Source organism: Setaria italica, chromosome III (assembly GCF_000263155.2).
Source record: "Setaria italica strain Yugu1 chromosome III, Setaria_italica_v2.0, whole genome shotgun sequence".
Taxonomy (NCBI): Eukaryota; Viridiplantae; Streptophyta; class Magnoliopsida; order Poales; family Poaceae; genus Setaria; species Setaria italica.
In genome coordinates, this window is record NC_028452.1 from 48,733,155 (window position 1) to 48,741,808 (window position 8,654).

General features: G+C 47.0%; 1 pseudogene; it reads left to right on the forward strand.

Annotated features, from left to right (window-relative positions):
- The first annotated feature begins 3,965 nt into the window (after positions 1-3,965).
- On the forward strand, positions 3,966-6,414 carry LOC101784425 (annotated as a pseudogene).
- Positions 6,415-8,654: the final 2,240 nt, after the last annotated feature.

An 8,654-nucleotide genomic window follows, 5' to 3' on the forward strand; every position in this document is an offset into this window, starting at 1 on the left:
CACCTCTTTGCTTTGTCTTTCGGGTTAATTAATTAATTTTCTGCGTGTTTGATTTTGTCAATCAGAAATGTATTAGAAAGATCAAGCGACTTTTGATTTTGTCAATGCAACAAAAGATGATCTTTCCTAATATGAAACCAAACGGAGCCTCCTTTCCATGGATCTGCACACTGGCATCTGGTGCCCCAGATGCACCCATCGATTTCTTGTTGAATACTTACTTTTTTTTTTCCCCAAACGAACCAGGCAGAGAGCTGCCAATTATATTAAAAAGAAGAGAAATCCCAAACTGGGAATAACAATAGAGCCACAAAAGTAGCTCCTAAAGAGCTACAAAAGTAGCTTCTAACGGATAGTGCCGACTCAACTCAACTTAAAAAGAAAAAACTCGATAGCCGGTCGGATTGAGACATCGACACAAGCCACACAACGCTAATGCCTGAGCAACGACCACCACTCCGCACCACCACCACCTAGTAGAAAAAGCCAACAAGTAGCCCTTATTGCCATCACCGTCGTCTCCGACGACGTCCCACGCCGAACCAGTCGCTGCCACGCAGGACTGGCCGCCGCAGTCCGCTGCAAACCGTGTAGCTACCAGGGCTTATCCACCATGCCGCTGTCGGCCTCAGGTCACATAGACACGGTCATCGATCTTCCAATCACGTCTTTGTGTCAGCATAAGTCAAGAAAGGAGCACACTGCACCACACCGAAAAGGCCACCACTCTGCAGAACCCAACACCAAAGCACCGCTGCCGCACCGTACACACCAAACAACCAAAACACCGCACCAGATCCTGGCCCTCCAAGGCAACTTGAAACGCGTGGCGGCCTCGCCACATCCACCGCCGCACACCACTCCTCGTTCACATCACCTTAAAACGAACGGGAGCCTCGCCACGTCCGCCGCTGGACTCCACACCAAAGATCCGGACTTGCTTTGCCGTCGGGGATGACATGGTGCCACCGAGCTACTCCAATAAATTCGCCTCCACCTTGCCGCTGCCAGAATCTCAGTAGTACCATGTGCGCAGACACAAAACTTCCCGCAACAATGGCTCACCACCACCTCTGCCACCCCTGAGCCACCGCCGCCGCCACCGCCTGTCGCTGCGCGCCTAGCCTACTCGCTGCCACCGCTCCACACCGTCGAGTCCACGCTCGGAAATCGCCAGCATACCACCACGCCAGCCCGCCGCTTCAAGCCGCGCCACCGCATCCACCCCCTGCCGTCTTCACCCGGGCCGCCGCCGCCTTCGCGCGACTGCTTGATGGACATTTGCTCCCGCTCCCTCGCCCAGGCTCTCAGCGGCGCCGGCTGTCCACCCTCGTCGTGGCTCCTCCCGTCCGACGCCTCTCACCGCAGTCGTCCGGCACGAGGCCAGGGCGGCCGCCAGCCCGCCGTCGCGCTGTCGCACCGGCATGGGTCACGCACGCAACCGACGCGCGCAGCCACAGACCCCATCTCACCCAGATGGTGACTGAAAGAGCATCTCGGCCCCTAGTGGATTTTGGTGTGTTGAATGACAACGTGATTAAAGATCTAATGAACTTGTTAAGTTTATGAGCAGGTTAATTATATTGATGTATAATCTTTGTGGGAAGGATTTTATTAAATGGCTCGTACGATGAAAAGAACAAGTATGGCATATGGCATTATTCACTCAAGCAAGCAATGGTGTAAAAGAGAGTTGATGCTTGGTTGTTAGCATTATATTGTAAGATTGCTTGAAGTTAAAGATGAATGTCATAGTAAGAAATGTTATGTGAATCTCATGATAGCTACATGTGATATATGAAAAGCAAATTGAAGAAAAGAAAGAGATATGATGTTATTGGGATATTAGTTGGTCTCTAAATAAAATGAGAAGCATGTTATAAATAAATGGGATATAGAAGTCAAAAGAAGATATGATCTCTAGTGGATTTCATTCATGATGTCAAAACATAGCTAGACTCAAATGCGGCAGCGATTGGATGAAGAAATCAAGCAAGTGATTAGCAACGAGGCACTAGGCAAAGTTTGGTCAAGTAGTGACTTGGGCCATGAGCTTTGCTAGAGTGAAGGGGCTAGTACTTGGAGGATTTTGAGGTATCAAGTTAAGCCTTACCGAGTATAGCAATGGGATGCATCAAACATTTATTGAGTCATATGAAGAAGTGACTTGTGATCTAAAAGTGGGTTTTCATTCATATGTGATTGAATATTGATCCAAGTCACTAGCTCAAGGTTGAAGTGCTCAAACTAAAGAGACAAAGGTGGATTCAGCTCTCAAGAAGATATGCTTATCAAGTATGGCATGGTTAATGATAATGAAGCTTAAGAAGATGAACATGGTATGTTTATCTTGATCTTGAGTATAGTGTGTTGTACTATTAAGAGGGATGCATTACATGATCATTTGATATAGTCTCAGTGCTCAAGTATCCTATGTGAGGGAAGAGACCCAAAAGTCACACGTACACACTAACGGTTAGAAAGTTTCGAAAGTTTCCGGAAAATATTTTCCGGAAGTTTTAGAGTTTCTGAAGAAAGTTCCGGAAAAATCCGGAACTCTTCTCCTAACGGCTAGTTGGTTCGAAAAACTGAAGATTCCGGTTTTAGGAAACTAGAAGTTCCGGTTTTGGTCTGACTAGTATAACAGCTAGTTTTTTTGGGAGTGGGTATTTAAACCCACGACCCCCTCAGTGGTTGGTTGCTATTTTTGCGATTTCTGCTGTGCTTCTTGCCTGTTCCAAGTTGAACCAAAGCCAAATAGCTCTCTCCAACCCCTCTTTGTGAGGTAGTGTGATCTTTGCTAAGATCTTGCAAGTTGGGTAGTAGAGAGGAGCTATTTGAGAGCACTAGAAGAGCACTCACACGCTTGAGCACTGGTTTGCCTTGTCAAGTTACAAGTGAAGCATTTGTTACTCTTGGAGGTGTTCCTCCTAGATAGCTAGGCGTCGTCCAAGAACTCCCAAAGTGTAGTGAGCTACGGGACATTTTGTGCAGGTCAAGCTTCACCTCCGAAAGGGAAGAAGCGAACTAGTGATGTGGGGAAAGGGTTGAGTGCAACCCGGCTTCCTTGGAAGCACCCAACGAAGATGTAGGATTCGTTCGGTGGTGAATCTGAACTTCGGTGAAACAAATCATTGTGTCTCCTTACTAGTTTGCTTACATTTGCACCGCACTTCTTCTTTTGTTGATCTCATTACATTAGTTGATCTACTCGGGTGTTAGTGTTTGTGAAGTGTAGGAACTTTGTATTTCTGCTAAGATACACCATCTGAGCACATTCTCTAAATCTGGTTTGATCTTTACCTCTCTTGCATTGCATAAGGTTTAAGGGGTTCTCTCTGCCCGAGGCAAAATTGGAGGTTTTGGTTTTTGAAACCGGAAGGTTCGGTTTCCGAGCACAGATTTTATTCCGCTGTTTAAGGCATGTGTTTTCTATCTTTGGAGATTTCAGAGATTTTTTCGGAGATTCTGTAAGTTCTGGAAATCTTCGGAAGTATTTCCGGAATAATCCGAAAGTCGCTGATAAATTTGTTTTAATTGGTGACATTTTCATGTTACACCTATTCACCCTCTCTATGCGACATCAAGATCCTTTCAATGACCCCACCCCTGGTCTTGAGGCCCTCACCGTCTCCGCGCGTAGCCACAGGCCACGCCGGGGAGGAGGTGTTAGCCCACGCGGGCGAGGCCACCGCCGCCAGACGACGGATCTAGTGTCGTGGGCCCCCGGTCCGGCCATGGAGGCCCCGGATTCGACCTCTCCGGCCCCGCCGCGTGCCGTCTCGTGGCGTAAGAAGGTCTCTTCTCTTAGCAAAAACCTAGGGATTGTGGGGTTGTAAATTTGATGCTGAAAAAAACCATAGCCCTAAAGCTAAAGGTCTTGTGCGCACTAAGATTTCGTTCGCTTTTGCTTTGTCCCTTCTTTTTTCGTTCCTTTCTCTTTTGTTTGCCACATTTCGGTCTATTCTCTACCTCCATTGATTTCTTTCTTGGTTCCCACTTTAAGCATCTTCTCTTTGCTTGATCAGAGAGGCAGGGAATGTAGTATATCTGAGGACGAAAGAGTTATACATTTCATTTCATGCCATTTTAGCATTAGTAACTTATGTCGTCAATGCCATCATGACAAGTATGGGTACTGGAGCACCTATTGTGAAGGTGTATCATGAGAAATCTATTATCTTACTGATGTGTCAAGGGTGCTTGCATGCCTCTATGAGATGAATATCAAGTTTGAGACTGTCAAGACCTCTTACAGGAGCATGCTTAGACTGCAGGTACTTTGGAGTCTTCTATTCTTGTTTTTTTTTCCGGCAAGAAGAAACTCTTTGAAGATTTTAAACTGTCAAAATATCATTATTGCATTTTCTTCGTGCGCACTCTGCAGGCATCGTCACATGCTCCAGTTCCATTCTATGATGGGCCTGTATTTCTACAAGGTAATACTTGAATCTTATGAAAGTCACCTACCATTCCAAAGTCAGGCTTCTCCTCAAGACCTCCATTTCCTTGAAGCTTATATTTTTCACCATTCGATAATATTCAAGTTAGGTTGCTACAAGGAGATAGGTTGTTTATTAGTTGTCGCTAGGAAACTAGCTATGTCAGAAAGTTGTGATATCTGGCTAGCCTGGCTGAAATTTGTACCAATCTCTTAAATTGGCATTTATCAATTTTAAAATATATTATTGAGCTCTTTTCTGCCAAAATTGAGAGCGAATTTTCACCATCATATATCCGTTCATTTTGGCATGGTATTGACGGGTCCAGTTAATATTCCCCTGTTTGTTCTAAGTGAGTACTCAGTTCTCCAAAATCATGCACGATAGCAGCAAAGTAGCTAATACACTAAAGGCAGTCTAAATTAAAGGAGAATAGAATTGGTTTAATGTGGTTGACATTTTCGAATTTGACTATATGCTGTTATTTATAGCAACTGAACGACAATATAGCTTGGTTCATTTTGATGCATTTAGAACACAACTGGTGCCTGGTGGGCTGCAAATCCTTGAATTGATTAGAGTCAGAAGAGTTGGTCTCAAAAGAGTTAATAGTTTCTCCTGTCTCAGATGCAGTTGGATGCAACAGAACTTACAACAAATTTTTTGCAAGAAAACTGCATAACTATGCAAAGTTGTGATGCGGCTTGCATTTGCTAAAGTTAATATGATACCAGTTCCTTGTTACTATTAGTGCAAAAAGAATTGTATTCCTTTTGCGTTTACGTGCAAAAACAATTGGATATTGTTTGTGGACTTATGGGGATAACTGTTATGCGTGCGTTTCTTTCCATAAAGGAAATCTGTTACGCATTGGCATCCCAGGACACAATAATGTCTTCATCAAGAATGTTTGAATCCCAAGAATGATGTAAAACATTGTGCTCTTATTTAGCTAAAGCCGGAAGGCAACTTTTAGAATTATATACTCCAATCGCGTGTGCTGTTAATTTGGATTGCAGAACAAACTGTTGCTGTAAACAGACAAATAGATGGGAGGGAATGAATTCAAGATGAACTGCCCGTAATATTTTAGTTCTTAATAGGTGATAGTGATACTCATGAAATCGTAGAGATTCATTTCTTCGCGGAGGTCAACAGAAAATGGATTCAGAAATTTTGCCAGTGATATTCCAATGGTATTTTAATTTCAGCAGCTCACTGTACATTTCTATTTCCAGATTCCAGAGGAATCTGCCGTTATATAGCAGAAACGTATGAGCACAGTGGATGTCCATTCCTCCTTGGGAATGATGCCCTCGGGAGGGCTTCAGTTGAGCAATGGCTCCGCAACGAGGAGCACGCTTTCAACCCTCCGAGCCGGGCTTTGTTCTGCCATTTGGCCTTCCCCCTGGACGAAGAGGGTGACGATGACAATGACATTGACATGCAAAGAAGGAGGCTAGAAGAGGTCCTGGAAGTCTACGAGCAGAGGCTCGGTGACCGCAAATACCTTGCCGGCGACGAGTTCACCCTCGCCGACCTCGCGCACTTACCCAACTGTCACCACATCGCGGAGTCCGGTAGGTTCAGGTACCTGTTGGAGTCGAGGAGGAACGTGTGGAGGTGGTGGAGCACCATTTCTTCGCGGGACTCGTGGCAGCAGGTGGTCCGCGACATGAAGACCGTGGAGCATGAGCACAAGCTGGCTTCGTTGGAGGAGCTGCGGTGGGGGAGGAAGCGCCGCGGAGCCGTCGTTCGACAGGTTCGGAAGGACCCCCGGAAGCACATCATCGCCAAGTCCGAGACGGTCTAGGGGGCCGGGGAAGATCGCTTGTGTTGTCCGTACTCCGGATCGACATGCTTAATTTCTGGCTTTGGTTTGAGACTTGCTTAATCATCGTATGCATTTAATAAGTGTCGCTGATGTGGAATGAGATTTTAAGAAAAAGTTATATAGTTTACTGTCATAGAATTTATAGCTTTAATTAGATTCACCACGAGAGCTGATGGTACGGTTTGATCTTGACAAAACTAAAATAACAATATTATTATATTCCTGAAACGTGTTACAACACGGAGGATGAGGATCCTTTGGTTGCGCTTTCAAAGTGTTGTGGCTTTTTAAAAAACTGAAAATCAACCAAAAGGACCAACTTCCTCCTAGGTGGAAAGCGGTTTCCGTATAGTTCATTTCCTGCAACAGCTTGGACCGTGCTTTTAGCGGCTGCGGTGGGCAGTTTTCGCTCAAAATTACCCGTCTGCCACTCGTAAAGCAGCGTGCCCCTTCAATCTTTCTTTTTTTTGCCATCGTATTCTCTTCTTCTCCGCTCCTGCTGGACCCAGAGGATCCCCGCAGGTGCCACTGCTCGCGGGCTCCCCTCCCCGGACCCCTCCTCCTCTCCCGGCCAGCGGTGGGCTCCGGTGGCGCGCTGCCGGAGTTCTTGGCTGGCAAGTGAGGAGGTGGACCTTCGGCTGACGGCCCAGGGAGCGGACGGTGAGCAGCAAGAAGCATTGGGGAGGAGTGGCGCGGAGGGGAGCAGCGGCGGTGTGCGGGTGTGGGACGGGCACGAGCAGCAGTGAAGGGGCGGCAGCAGTCGGCGGGTGCGAGGACGGCCCCTCCTTTCCCGGCGGCGGCGCCCCTCCTTGGGCCCTTCCTCTCCTGGTGGCGGCACCCCTCCCTTGGGCTCCTCCTTTCCCGATGCCGGCGCCCCTTCCTGGCCCCCTCTTCTCCCGGTGGCGGCGCCCCTTCCTTGGGCTCCTCCTCTCCTAGCGGAGCGCGCGGCGGAGTGAGAGGAGCCGAGAGTTGCAGTGCAGAGGGGAGGAGCGGCAACGGGCTGGCGCGGAGGAGAGGAGCTGCGGTGCCCCTTCTTCTCCTCCCGAGCGCAAGTAGTAGCAGCAGGGTGGCGGCGCAACTGGTGCTCCCCGGCCTTTCCTCGTCGGTGAGAGAGGGGAGGGGTACTATACGAATGACATGTGGGTCCGCTCGTTACTTTTTCCAAAAGCCACAGCTGTTTCACCAAACGGCTTTTCCACAGCCCACGGCCCACAGCTCACAGCTACTTTTCCACATCCCACAACTCATAGGTACTTTTTCAAAAGTTACAGCTCAACCAAATACATCCTTAACCTTTAGAAGAAACTTCTCATGTTCTTGTACAATGAACTGACATTGACATTCTCAGGTTTTACTAATAAATGGATGATGTGTGTCTGGAGAACTAAATTACCTTTGAAGATTAGAGTGTTCCTTTGGCAACTATGTAACGACAAAATACAGTCTGCAGAACAATTGAAGAAAAGAAATTGGCGTGGGGAAATTGAATACAAATTATATGGACAGGTAGAAACCACAGACCACATTATCTTTCAATGTGCTGTTGCTCAATTTTGTTGGTGTGTATATAGAGATGTTTTAGAGTGGCCCTTTACACCAACAAACAAATGTGGACGATCTTCGAGAGATACTAATAGAGGGATCTAATAAGCACATCAAAAATATTGTTTTCTTATTTGGCTGTGTGCCATGGAGTTTATGGCTTATCCTTAATGATTTAGCAATTTAGTAGTTCCCTCCCCTGATGTTGCTAGGTTTGTACCGTGCAATTTCCTTTATGCAGAAATGGAAGATCCTGAACAAGGAGAAGGAGCAACTCTGGATCGATATGGTGTCTCGGAAGATGAAACTCCAACTATCATTATTATTTAGCTGTTTCTTCTTTTGCTGTTTCTTCTTTTGCTGTTTAGTCTTTTGCTTAGAGGGTGTTTGAGAGATGAGTAGACATCTGTTATAAATCTAAGTACCTTGTAATAGCTAGCTGGAACTCTGTATGGTCTTGCGTCTAGAGGGAGTTGTAGAGAGTGGTGGTTGGTTATACTTAGCTGGTGATGCTTTTCTCTAGCTGGTAGCCGTACCTACTATTACTCTATATTAATGTTGCTGGACTGGGCGAATTCTCAGAGGCTGAGCTACGGTTCACCGACGCTGGTACGTGGGTCCGGAAATCCAATCAGTTATAAAAAAAAAAACAGAAAGAAGAAGACTCGAGAGTCCACAGGTGACACCGCCACACCGGGACAGGTCTCAGTCCTCCACGAAGAATCGGCGAACTCCATTTGCCTGGCCGCACCTATCGCCGTTGGTCCGCTCCGCACGCTGGGCCGCCGGCTCGCTCGACCGGCGGATCGCGCTGCCGCCCGCTCGAGCGGCTGCAT